The following is a 13,197-nucleotide window of genomic DNA, read 5'->3' on the forward strand; positions in this document are numbered from 1 at the left end:
ATAAAGAGATGACAAAACTAAATTAAAAACACGTTTAACCAAAGTTCGAGTATCCAGTCCAGTTTGAGGGAGAGCTGTTTTGAAATGGACAGTCTTCAACATTTTTACACAAAACCACACGTCTAGATTAAGTTGTTTTAAGCTCCGCATCTTTGAATGAAGCTACAGGATCTGGCAAAAGACTCAACAAAGTGTGGATAATCAAAAGTCACAGAGAGAAACAGAAGAAACTGGTGCAAAAGTCAGATGTCTTAGACTATTAAATGATACATATTATTTTGCATCATATTTGTATTGAAGTCATTCAGATCTTGCATTCAGTGCACTTTGTCTTTGTAGCTGCCAAATCTAATCTTAAGCTATTCATAAATGAGTTAAACATACAGCACATATTATGCTCTTTGAACTGCCTGATGACTTCACTGCATTACAGCAGCAGAGTGTAGAGTCCTGCTGTAGGAGTGCAAAATGCAGCCAACTAATATTCCCTGGAAATGCTTTTTCTTAAGGTTCCTTTATACTGAAACAGAAGCAATGTAAAACACATTTCCTGCTCCCAGTGTTTTTATTGCTTTATGGATCTATCAATCACACTGATAGAAAATGAGGAAGTCCAATAATGATATATAAATAACAATGGTTGCCAAAAAAGGGGATGACATACATAAGAACATGAGTGAAACCACAAGAAGTGTAAAGAACAGTTCCTCTAAGATTTCGCAGGGTTTTTGGGGGATTGTTGCGGTCTAAAAGGCCTGATATCCCAGCAGCTTTTCCAAAAATTGGGATGCATGTTATGTTTTATTTTTTCTTTTTTTTTTTTTTAAATAATTAATAAAAAAAAGGCAACTTCTTTCACTGAGAATAAAATCATACTGTTTGGACAGGGTGGGTTTGGTGACGTATGGCTCAAAGTCTTGAGCAGAAAGGTACAACGATTGGTAAAATTTCCGGAAAGTTGCAGTGATTGGACAGATTTATAACAGAAAACATCTTTGCACATATTTATAAATATGAATTGTTGGTATCTATGCATATTTTGTGTTTTTTATGTGTTTGTCAGATCATGTTTGGCCCTCTGTAATAATTCACCTCAAGCTTTGATCATCTGACTGACTAAAGTCAAATCTAATCAGAATAGATGCGCAGCAATGCTTATTCTCCCTGGCTCCAAGCTCTCGTCCAAATTTGGTCACTTCTGGCTCAAAAAAGCCAAGATGGCTACAGCCAAAATGCCATACTCTTAATGCCATGCATACGCTTCCAAACAGTCGTCAATAAACCAGTAGATGACGTCATGGGTTTACACTTGGAAATGCACTTTTCTTTCATTGAATGAGTTGAAAAAATGTTGTCCCATGTTGTGTCTGGGAGGCACTGGACTAGCTAAGCAGTAGGTAATTGGCATAGTTAAAATACTTCTACCAACACCTCTAAAGCTGGCTTTCTTGTTTGAAAAAAGTGGTTTTATAGGGTGTTAGTGCAACTATTGCAAGGTGGCATTTAACTTTCTGTATTCTTGTCCACTAATTGTTGTTTTTACATATCTGTTACTGTGCTGATTAACCATTTCATTTGACGGCTTCTGTTGTTATGTGTATTTTGAAGGCTATCGGTTTCCCCCTCATTCCAGCCTTTACGCTAAGGTAGGCTAATCACTCTCTGGCTTTAGTTCTAAGTCGTGAGAGTGTAATTCATCTTCTCATGTCACTCTCAGTAAGACACTGACAGCAAAATGTTGAGCTTGTTCTTTATAGCACAGACAGTGTGATGTTACTTTTTGAGGCCTTAGAAGATTTTCACAGCAAAGGGGAATTTCAAACATATCAGCCAAACCACAACAGATGAGTGTGGTCATTAAGGTCAATGGGAGAGAGCAGCTTGTATGCAGTGGAATAATTCAGGCCTTTCTAGCTTCAAACATCAAAATTATCAGGAGAAAACCATAGCAGTGATTTAGACTAAAGGTTCACATGGTTTTGCATATGGTGAAGGTTTATAACTTTTCTGTTTGTGCTGCCTGGAGAAAATCCCATTGTGTAATGGGAAAATACAATAATAAGCATTCTTTTCTTCATTCCTGAAAAAACCCTTTTGCAGATATATGCGTTTTCCATGACAGCAGTGATATTTCTTAAACACAGGCTTATGGTTTCACCCAGCAGCTCCGGAAGAATGTTAATATTCAGGTCAGATAAAAAAGTAACTCCCCGTTTCCGGCCACGGCTGTAATTTTTACGCCACAACGTAACGCTGGATGTCCCAGTTGAGGCTGAGGTTGGTTGACGTCGCTTACATTCATGATTACCGTCTGTAACATGTCTTTAAAAGACCATTTGGGATGGAATTATTTTATGCTGGATTATTTTTACATTCTACTTTGGCTTTTTTGTCATGTTGGAGCACTTTAACTGTAGCTGGCTCCTTCATTTTCCTCTTCTTTTCACAAAGACTTATTGGTTCATGCTCTGCTTTTGCTGTAATAAGAGTGGACATCTGCCTCCAAGTCTGCCCAGTTTAATATATAGAGACAAATTGCATTACCTCAGTACTGAGAACCGTGTAAACAGCCAAGATGGCCACCATGTCATTACTGGGACTTTCCTTTGTGAAGGTAGTGCACTGCTGCTAAATTGTAGTACAATCCTAAAACGTTACAAGTAAAAAGTCTTTGGAACAAGTGCGGTTTGAAAGCTATGAACGCTACTTCCCCTTCCCTTTCAGAAATACAATCAATAAAAGCAATTGGTTTCGTCTTCCCACACAAACATTCCTTTCCGTTTCAAATGTTAAGAAGATGTGAAACCACACATGATGCTAATAGACAAGACATCCAGCATCTATGAATGAAAAACAGATATCATGTGCATCCAGAGACTTCCAAAGCAAAAGAAAAAAAAGAGGTAATCTGACTTTTATCTTAAAATAAATGCCCATTTTGCTGCCATGTATAACCGATTTCATGATCATCAGCTCACGAAAGCTTTTAGATTTCCTGGGACCAGATGAGTACACAAAAAAAAGGCCCACACAGTAACTGGTTTCCTCTTAAAATCATCTGCTGCAAAAAAAGGGACTTTATGTCCCTGGTTTAATGGTAACAAAATGAGGAAAGTACTGCAAAGTTAGCTCAAAGTACCGCCCATACTGCCTGACTGACCGATGATCTTTCTAAAATCAACGGGCACAAATTGTGCTTATGATTTTAGGTTAAGTAGCAGAGGATCCTATCAACAACTGCATCACTAAACAGATGACAGCAGTATTATTGACCAACACAACAGCGTCTGTATTGCAGAATAAAGTTGCTCTGCCGCTGGTGATTCTGGAGTAGGATGTAATTTATTGTTCATTGTTGTGTTTTATGCACTGAGATACAATGGAGCAGGTTTACTGTCAAAATTGCTTTGCTACAGATAACAAAAATGCTTAGTTGCTTGAGGCAAAGAGCGTTCAGTCACTAGTGGCTCTGTGAGGATGTAATATGGTCATTGTAAAAAAAACAAACTGTTAGATAGTTCAACCAAAGTATTTGTGACATGAAAAGTCACCAAAGTACACAAAGACCATGAGAGTTTGCACCAAATTGCATGGTAATTAAAAACTGCTGTCTCACGAGTACTAGCCCATTATCAGCATCCTGGTTACGATAACATTGTACTCAACAAAAAAGTTGCTGAGATCTCAATACATGGCAACATTGCTACAACAAAGTCTGACCTGGCAAGAAACAAGCAGGTTGTAAACAAGTCAACAATTGAGCCAGATTATCTAATCCACTTTATTTGGAGGTTAAACCAAAAGTGATGAAATGTTGCACTCATTCCCAGATCTCAGCAGGTGAGTTATTAATCCAATATGGCCAAAACTACTGCTGTAAAGCCCAAATTGTAATAAACTGGAATCGTCCTTTAATACAGGAAGGAAATGACACAATTCAAGGACCATGCAAGCCTAGGCACCCATCTGTTTAACAAAGGGGCAAACATGAAGCAGTGGAGCGGGGCAGGTGAGGATAATAATAAATCACAACCAAATGGCTCCTGATGCCAAAGTCAAATTCAGTCATTGAAGCACAGAGAAGGGAGGTGGGGTCTATGAAGAGGAGTGTTTTTCTTCTTCTCTCCCTGTGGGAAAAAAGGGGGCTCAGGACATGCTGGCATCCCACAAAACACTGAAAAGGGGCGGATGGTGGCGGAGGTAGTGGTGGGGGGCATTTTCTTTCTTTTTCCCCCCTTCCTCTAACTCTACACTGCCTCGCTGCCCTCAACTCCGCCCCTTCCGTGAGCTGGGAGGTGGTCGAGGAGTGTGTGTGTGTGTGTGTGGAAAGTGTTTGGGGGTGGGGGTGGGGGGGGACTCTTATTGAAGCCGAACGGAGTGGAACCTCTCGCATTGTCTCCCCTCCTGCATCCCACCCCCTAACTGCCTCACCCCCTGTCTCCCTCCTTCTTTCTCCTGGGACAAAGAATGCCCTGAATGCCTGGCGTCTCCTGCAGTGTCAAATAACTAAAGCATAGGTGGAATGGTGGAAGGCCCAGGAAGAGGAGGAGGAGAAGGAGGAAGAAGAAGAAGACAAATCAGAGGAAGTTAGTTGACTTGATTATTTGCATGCTTGTCTTTATGTAAACTATCTATTTGTCCTTCCTATATCAAGTCCTTATAACTAAAAGCATATTTTGATCTACCATCTCTATGGTTATACATCATGTAAGAATTCATATTTTCTGCAATTTGGTACCCCGAGTTTCAAAGTGACTGTCACACGAAACCTAACAAGCTCAGCTAATATTACTTACTAGTCTGACAGCAAGAAGGCCAGCCTGGCCTTTTCTCTTCTTAGCTTCCTCAACATCCTCTTACGTCTCTTCGCCTCTGCCATGATGTCCATAAAGGCTGCTGAGCCTGGTTACATTTCCCACTCGCCCGGTTCTGGTGCCCATTTTGGCACCGCCCCTTGTCAGCATGCCCCTGATGCCGGGCCTAAAAATTTCCTCACAGCAGGTCTAAAGCTTGTGTGTTCTAAAGTCTCCTGCCGCTCTGAGCTCACAGTCCGGCTAACTGAGCCAACCCAACTAGTGGCAGTCTACAGTTAGTAGCAGTTAACTTACTTTAGCAACAAGTAAAGTTTTATCCATCCATCGGGAAAATGAAAATCACAGAGAGTCGAGGCAAAGCAGCCAGAGGACATCAGAGGGAAAACTAGAAAACATTTTCCCCATGAAATATCATCCAGTTTCACCAGTAGTTGGTAGTGTGTGTAAACATTATGTGCTTGTCCCTACCTGGAACCAAAGGTGCCATAGTGTAAGAAAATGTGTACAAGGCGCAGAGTGGGAATGACCGAGGTATCATCCACCCTATTACAACTCAATGTAGCATCACAGTCATTTTGAAGCTGTTATTTTAAGGTAGAATAGTTACAATATGCTGTCTTAATATTTGGTTGCCTACAGTAGTTTAGCATCCTTTCTAAGAGGTTTCACAGTACTATGATAACGCAGTCGGAGAAAAAGGATTTTATTTGCGAAACCAACCAGAGTCAGCCAATGGGCTGAGATGAGGGGTTATTACTAAATGTACTTAAACTAAAGTTGTAGAGGCTGATGGGAATTAATTTAGCAGGTATTTGGTCATAAACCTAATTATTGGGTAGATTTTGACCTGATGACAGCACCAAATGATAAATTAAGGGTCACCAAATCCATCTTGGGGGGAACATGATAGCCAAGCCATCCAAAAGTTTTGAGGCATTTCACTCAAAACCACAAATGTCATCCTCATGGTGAAACTAGAGCAAAAGTCAGTTGACGACCAAAGGCAGTAGGATTCATCCTCCGGGCACTATGAATGTCTGTACAGAATTCCATAGCAAGACATCCAACAGCTGTTAATACTAGGGATGTCCGATAATATCGGACGATATTGACTAATATATATTATATATATATATATATATATATATATATATATATATAATATATATAATATATACTAATATATATATATATATATATATATATATATATATATATATATAATATATATAATATATACTAAATATATATATATATATATATATATAATATATATAATATATACTAATATATATATATATATATATTTAATATTGGGAATTATCGGTATCGGGTTTTTATGCCGATGTTTGTTCTGTAAGCTTCAGCATTTCCGAGCCTGCATGAACGCAGCATGGGACATTTACTAGCACGTGCTAGATGATGTATAACAACAACAACTACGCTAGACTGGTTGGTTGCTAACCGTGGCTAACAAGCAAACAATTTAAAGCTGAATAATTTTAATATTAACACAAAATAAGTGCAATGCACCTTAAATATTTTACCCTGCTATGAGCTGTTCCCTAACCAAACTAACAATTGGCTTAGAATTTACATTAGCACTCCTTCAGGTGAATAATACAATTTAACATATTAACCAAAGCTAGCGCGTAGCTAGCGACTTTCAGTATTCATACAATGAAAGTTGAAGTTGTTCTGTTATTTTGCACAGACAGTGTTTACATTTGGAAAGCCATGTTGCATTTATGTATGCATCCAGTGGGGCATCACAATAAAATTAGGCATAATGTGTTAATTCCACAATAGGAGGTATGTTATGTTGTTACCTAACAGTTTTGGTGTAAAACGCCTGCATATATCGGTATCGGGTGATATCGGTATCGGAAATTGAGAGTTGGACAATATCGGAATATCGGATATTGGCAGAAAAGCCAATATCGAGCATCCCTAGTTAATACATTTCAAACTGGACCAAAGTGGTGGAAAGACCAGCTGATGGAGCAACATCCCTGAAACCGTGCTGCCAGTGTGGCTAAAAAGGAGAAACAGCCAGCAGATGCACATGCGGTTCTGTTTATTCAACACTGAGTGTCTGTATAGGAGGATGTGCGTTTGTCTGCGGGAACAGTGAATAGAGTGTAAGTTGTTTGAAGCTGAACAACCATTCCTGTTTTCACTGGAGAAGATTGTCTATTCTGGTTTTTGTAGGAAGTTAGTACATATATGCAGATGAGGTTGATGTTGTTTGTATCTCATGACGATCACATCACTTACCATTTTTCTTCAAACAGTCAAACTGCAGTAAATCCGCTTTTAGTTTGAGTTATTATGGGAGTGGATAGTTTCTTAATTTCATACAGCAAAATGAAATCCAATAATTCATGGGATGCTGTTTTGTTTCATGCAATGAGCAGCTCTGAACTGTTTACTGGCAAAGCTTAAACACGTATTTCACTTGTCATTGCAAACATTTGCCAAAGTAGTCTTATGAAACTACAAGTGTGGTTTTTAAATTATGTCCCGTGAGGTTTGACATTCACATCGACAAATACACACATACCAAAACTCTCATTTCAAATGTACACACCCACTTAGACACACTGCAGCCCTATCATACAGTGAATGTAATGGGTGACTGTGCTAATTGCTGCAGCGCTCCAAAGCAACAAGAACACCGCGGTCTCACAACCACATGAAATCATCGTATTCCGCAAGCAGCATGTACAAAAAAAGACCATCCATCAAGCTGTCAGGCTAACCTCTTTCTCTTCCAAAGGTAGGAAGTGAAACTCTCTCTCACACACTGTGAGAAGTATGACTTCATCCTTGCAGCACACCATCCAGCACAGGGCCACGGTTCAAGAAGACACAAAGTCGGGCTTGAAACTAATAATTTGGTTGGTTTTTAATCACCGGATGGGCGGTTCTTATTGCATCATGATAACTTGAATTGTTCCAAATACGCTGTCAACCCCAGGAGAGTACAATGCTTTGATGTTCAGATTGGCAGAAAGTTGCAGGTACTCTCTGTGTTTGCCAATGTGGAAATACTCCCTCCATCTGGTGCTGTACATAGATCAAAACAAAAGGCAAGAATTAGTTGGACGTACCATCTGAAGCAGCAGTTCAAATTCTTCTTTTTTTTCCATCATGTAATCAGATATTTCAGTCTATCCATGAGCTGTTCACTGTTTGGACAGTATCTGTATCATATCAGTGACAGAATCATATTTGTGCTGTATGAAGACACTGCATCTCCATGTCAATTTTTTAACAAATAAGGGGAAAAAAATGAAAGGCAACTTTGTTCAGTAGTAATCAACTGATTAAAATGTGAAACCACAAAACCGAGTTGCAGAATTTGGACATTCTCCATACTAGGGACAAAAAGTCAGAATGTATACATTTTCACCATTCTTTGCTTGAAACTACTTTATTCATAGCGTACCTATCACTAGATGTTAACTCTTACTAATCTAATCCTTCAAATTAACTGATTTTAGTCAGTTTTTGTGTACATTAAGTCTTTATAATATAGTTCCTGTCATGTTTTGAAATAAACTTATTTTAGCATGAGAACTCTACTGAGGACAGGAGGTAATCAGATACTTTTACATTGAAGACATTTTGTCCTTTTATAATATAAAAAGATTACAGAGACATTCAATAATTACCTCAGTGACACATGTACAAAAAATATTCTTATTCTAATTCAATAATGAAAGCAATGACACAGCTGTTAAGCTTTTGGGTTTGTCATGTGATGAGCACTACAGTTTTGGTGACCCAAAACATTCAAATAAACAAGAGGAAGAGTAAATAAAGTTGTTTTAAACATATTATGGAGTGCCATAGATGTCTTTTTCTCAGCAAAAACTGCGTTTTAAATAAAGATTCACACTTGGTTTGTGTAGTGAACGACTGTCATTTTATACACAGCTTCAAACCAGTCATGGACCACCAGGGGGCGTCGTGCAGATTCCCCTGCTTTTGGTACCATTTGGCAGAATACCACCAACAGTGGCTTACCAGCAGAGATAGGATTAAAGTTTGGCTTAGTGCTGATCACTGGCAAGATATGCAACTGCTTAGCAAATGGTCCGTTCTACAGAGGAAAACTACAGCAACTATGCCGCAGCATGAAGCTGCAACTCTTTTTTTTAAGTCGACCAAATTTCTTTCATCTGTTGATCAAAACCATGGTGGGCTTGTGATTTGAGAAGGCTGTGTAAAAAAAAGAGAAAAATGGTTTGGTTTCAAAGGGTTTTTGTGGATAAAGTTGGACTTCTGTGCAAACTCACTCTCTAACCACAGAGGTGAAATTGTTGAGCGTATGGACAAACTGTAGATAGCAGAGATCATAACCAAAACAAAACGACATGTCTTTGTAAAACACGAGCTCATGTGAAAGAATCAGATTGCGGAAACTACATAAATGTTTGATAAACACTAATTATATGGAATTGTAATCATGCAAAAACATTTTTTTGCCAAAAGGAAGAAAATTTCATGAAAAGTGAAGTAAAAAGCAGCTGCAGTAAGAGACACAACGACAGACATATGGATGCAGCAGACACATGGTGTTTGTATTGAGAAATAATCAGGCTGCGCTTTCCTTCTGCTCTCACTGACATGAGATATGATCTGCAGGATGGAGAGGAAAAGCAGAGGGAGGGCTTGACAGCCAGAAATTAAATGTTCATGTGTGCGTGTGTGTGCACACATACAAAGAGACAGAGTCCCACAGTTTACGAGGTTTTGTCCCGTTTTCCCCTCAGACTGGACTCTTTAAAAAAAAAAAAAAGACCGAAATTCAGGGAATATTACTTCAGGTCCATGTGCTTCACTGCCGGCCCTATCAAATACACAAAGTAGTTAAATGAAATGACTGGAAAGTGCACTTTGAACTCAGCCCCTGGCAGAGGTCCCATTCAAGCAGAAATGTAAAAGTTCCTGTCCTTGGTGGGGCCCCCTGTTCAGGGTGTCCCCATAAAAGACTTATAGCTGGTTACAGCAGCTTGGAAAGAAGCCCATAGATGGCCCAACAAGCCTCGACCAGCATTATTTCCTACCGGCCTCTTTGTTTGGTGAACTCTTTTTTTGGCAGGGTTCCTATTGCAGCGCTCGACTTCCCATTGAGAAAACAACCAACCTCCCCCTCGCCCCCTCGCCCCTCACCCCCCAACCACCCACCCAACACCGCCCTGCAACCACCACCGAGCATGGCACTCGCAATTCAGCTCTGAGCTGCAGCGGCTTTTGGTCTGCTGGTTTTCTTTAACAAATTAAGCTGGTTTATTCCAGGTTGTATTTGTTTAATTTTTTTAAAGCATCACATGAAACTTCACCACACATAAACCGCATATTTATCATTGATACTTTTATTACAGGGCTCCCCCCTCCAGAAGTCACTGGTGTAAATGAAGTAGCGCCTCCTGGTTATTGTTTCCACTGCTTTTTATGAATGGGCCATGCAATCAAAGTTCACTATTGTTTTATTATGGGGGTAATTTCTCAGTGTTCCAAGAGTTAATGGTTTCCTTGCCTGTCTCAACAGCTTGTAAAGAACTGGAGCTCTTAATGAAGTTTGAGCGCAATTTATAGCCAACTGATAATATAAAGTTACACTCTATTACCATACAAATTATCTTAAAAAGGTTCTGTAAACAATTATATTCAATCAGCTTCATTCATCCCTGGTGAACATTTCTTAGCAGAAATGACTCTTGGACGTTGGACTGAGTCATTTGAAGTAAATGAGCCGCGGGGTTAAAACAGGTTGGCATGGTTTGGCATGTCAGTCACAGTCCACAAGTAGAGCACAGTAGCACCTTTCCATGTTGCCCGGCTGCCTGTCAGCAGCTACATTAAGCCATTACACAAGTGTGGAAACCGCCCCCGTGGCTGGCCCACACGGCACACATCCGCTCAAGGATACATACCATAATTATCCCCCCACTTCATACTCATCTCCCCTGGCAACTGCAATCATACAGCCCAAATAGCCCGGGCTAATTCATTACTTTGGTGGAGGGAAGTTGGCTGCCTGTAATGACACCAATTGCCCTGACCTAAACGCTGTAATAGGACCTCTCGGTGCACTGGCGAGGAAATGGCTGCAATTGAGACTCTTCCACTTCCTAGCAACCAAGGCTCGGCCGACAATTTGAAGGGGGAAATGCTTTGCATTACCTGTACCCTGCAGCCTGAAATGCAGCCTAATGAAGGCAAAATTGTATGAATTAAGCAGACTTCAGGGGGGAGGCAACAAACACAAAAGTGGAAGCATGTGTGTCAAATGGGTTTTCTCGTTAATTCGGTGGCTGTCCAACGGCTAGATTAGAGCCGACCGGAATTTGCCTGGTCGCGCAATCAGGAAAGACCAGAGGGGAAACAAACACAGGCCGTCTGTTTGGTCCCTACTGGACACAGGAGGGAGAGAGGAGGAGGAGGAAAGGCAAGGAAAGGTGGTGGAGGTGGTGAAGGCACAAAAGGGGGGGCTCTCACTACAGTTCCAAAGAGTAGAGTCCAATATTTAACAGCAAACTGCAAGGGTTAGTGTTTCGCAAGACTGACCTGGGTCAAATAATATTAGCAAAGACTTTTATGATGTGTTATATACTGCCTTGGTGCCAGATGGAGAGGGTGCACCGGGCTGGACAATACAAGAAGTAAAAGAAAGTTCAGACAAGCGCAGGAAAGTGAGCGTTTCTAAAACTGTAAAGATAAAACACACTAAACTGCTCCTACCGGAGACTCCAGACAGGCTGAAATTAACATGTTTGCAACTACACACAGAATGAAATGTTCCTTTGAGCACAAAAAAAACCCCGAAAACAAATGTGGGATCTATAGTTTTTGGTTTCATCAGTTCATTTATGAGGTATAAGGTACAATGGGAATGAATGGGATACCGTTTGTGGTCATATGATAATAATTCAACAGCAACTTGTCTTTCCAGGAACAGTGCCAGGTTAGCCTATAATCCACAAACATTGCTGTCAACAGTTTAATTGGAACTTCTTTCTAACAAAGAAATAGAAAATGATTATTATTTTGGTGAATAGATCCTCTAAACCTCTAATCCATTCCCAACTTGGCAGAAGTCTGAGATCACTGACATTACCAGCTTCAATACCACTTATAAACGGAGTACTTTGAAATAAGCAGATACAAGAACCAGCTTCAACTGCAAAGTCTACACTAAAGGAACAGCCACAGCTGAAAACTAAACTCAGGAGCTACATGCACTCTGAACAGCAACATGTTATCCCCACTCCACATTACCTCAACAACACCACAAAACACAGGTTGGCCCCGTTTTAGCGGTGGATCACATCTCTGTGCTCCCATTGGTTGGCTCTCAATGAAAGCAACGCTCTTTCTACTGGCCTGTCTGTTGGAAAGCCTACCTGTGGGATGAGGTATGGATCCAGGCGCCTGATTGGTCAGGAGGTAATGTTATCTGGCTGATCTTCAGTCGGGGAGGATGAGGCCAAGAGCTTGACGGGACCAGGGGAGCGTTCCAAAGGTGGACTGGTGAGCAGATGGTAGACCAGAAGAGTTCATCTTTCTCCCCATAGAGTCCAGGTGAACTGTCTCACCCTCCCCAAGCCTGCAGAGGAAAGACAGTCAGAACAGACAGACGGTGGAGTCTTTTTTCTGTTGTTTGTTTTGGAAAACAGGTACAAAGTTAGAAGATTAGGCAACCGTGTTACCTTCAAGTTCTTACCATGTCAACAGATCCCCCAGTAAACAAATAACCAATAAACAGCCATACAAACAAAAGCCAAACAGTCATTCTAATGAACAGCAAGACAACAAACTCAGTAGCATTCACTAAAAAATTAATTCAATCCAAACCCTCACACATTATCTTTAAATGAATTCAGAGCGTACTTGTGATTGCACAGGTGAACTCTGGGATTGTTGAAAGTTGTAAAGAACTTGGAAGCTTTAAAAGTCTGGAATCAATTTCTTGTCCATTTTCAAATCCATCAGCAGGTGAAACTACAAACACATCTCTGGGGAAAATGAAGCCCCCAAATCAGGTTGGCTGTTGATGGATACAAACCACAGTGGAGAAGCTTGTTGAGCTCTCATGAACTTAATCACGTCCGTCACCGCTCGGCTCTGCAGGAAACAAGTGGACTTGCAGTGACTTCATGTTACTTACACGTGGTATAAAAATGTTTAATGGCATTTTGAATTCCAGTGAAGTGCCAGTTTTGGAAGAATCTTACTTCCTGAATGTGATTATATTTCCTGATTAAACAGGATGTTGGGGGCAGGGCATACTAAAATGAGGGATCAATGAGATGTCACTTTTTTCTTCTTCGAGTTTTAATGGCAGTTGGCAAACCGGCTTATAGGTGCATTA

At 40.4% G+C, this 13,197-nt stretch overlaps 1 long non-coding RNA gene across 1 annotated transcript in view; it reads right to left on the reverse strand.

Annotated features, from left to right (window-relative positions):
- Window positions 1–12,964, reverse strand: part of LOC127374760 (uncharacterized) — a 32,798-nt gene extending 19,834 nt beyond the window's left edge. The window contains exons 1-2 of the long non-coding RNA XR_007887261.1: window positions 12,892–12,964; window positions 12,230–12,432 (exon numbers count right to left, since the gene is read on the reverse strand). This is a non-coding gene — a long non-coding RNA (uncharacterized LOC127374760). The remainder of the gene's footprint in view (window positions 1–12,229; window positions 12,433–12,891) is intronic.
- Between the last annotated feature and the right edge of the window lie 233 nt (window positions 12,965–13,197).

This window comes from Dicentrarchus labrax, unplaced genomic scaffold, assembly GCF_905237075.1.
Source record: "Dicentrarchus labrax unplaced genomic scaffold, dlabrax2021, whole genome shotgun sequence".
Classification (NCBI taxonomy): Eukaryota; Metazoa; Chordata; class Actinopteri; family Moronidae; genus Dicentrarchus; species Dicentrarchus labrax.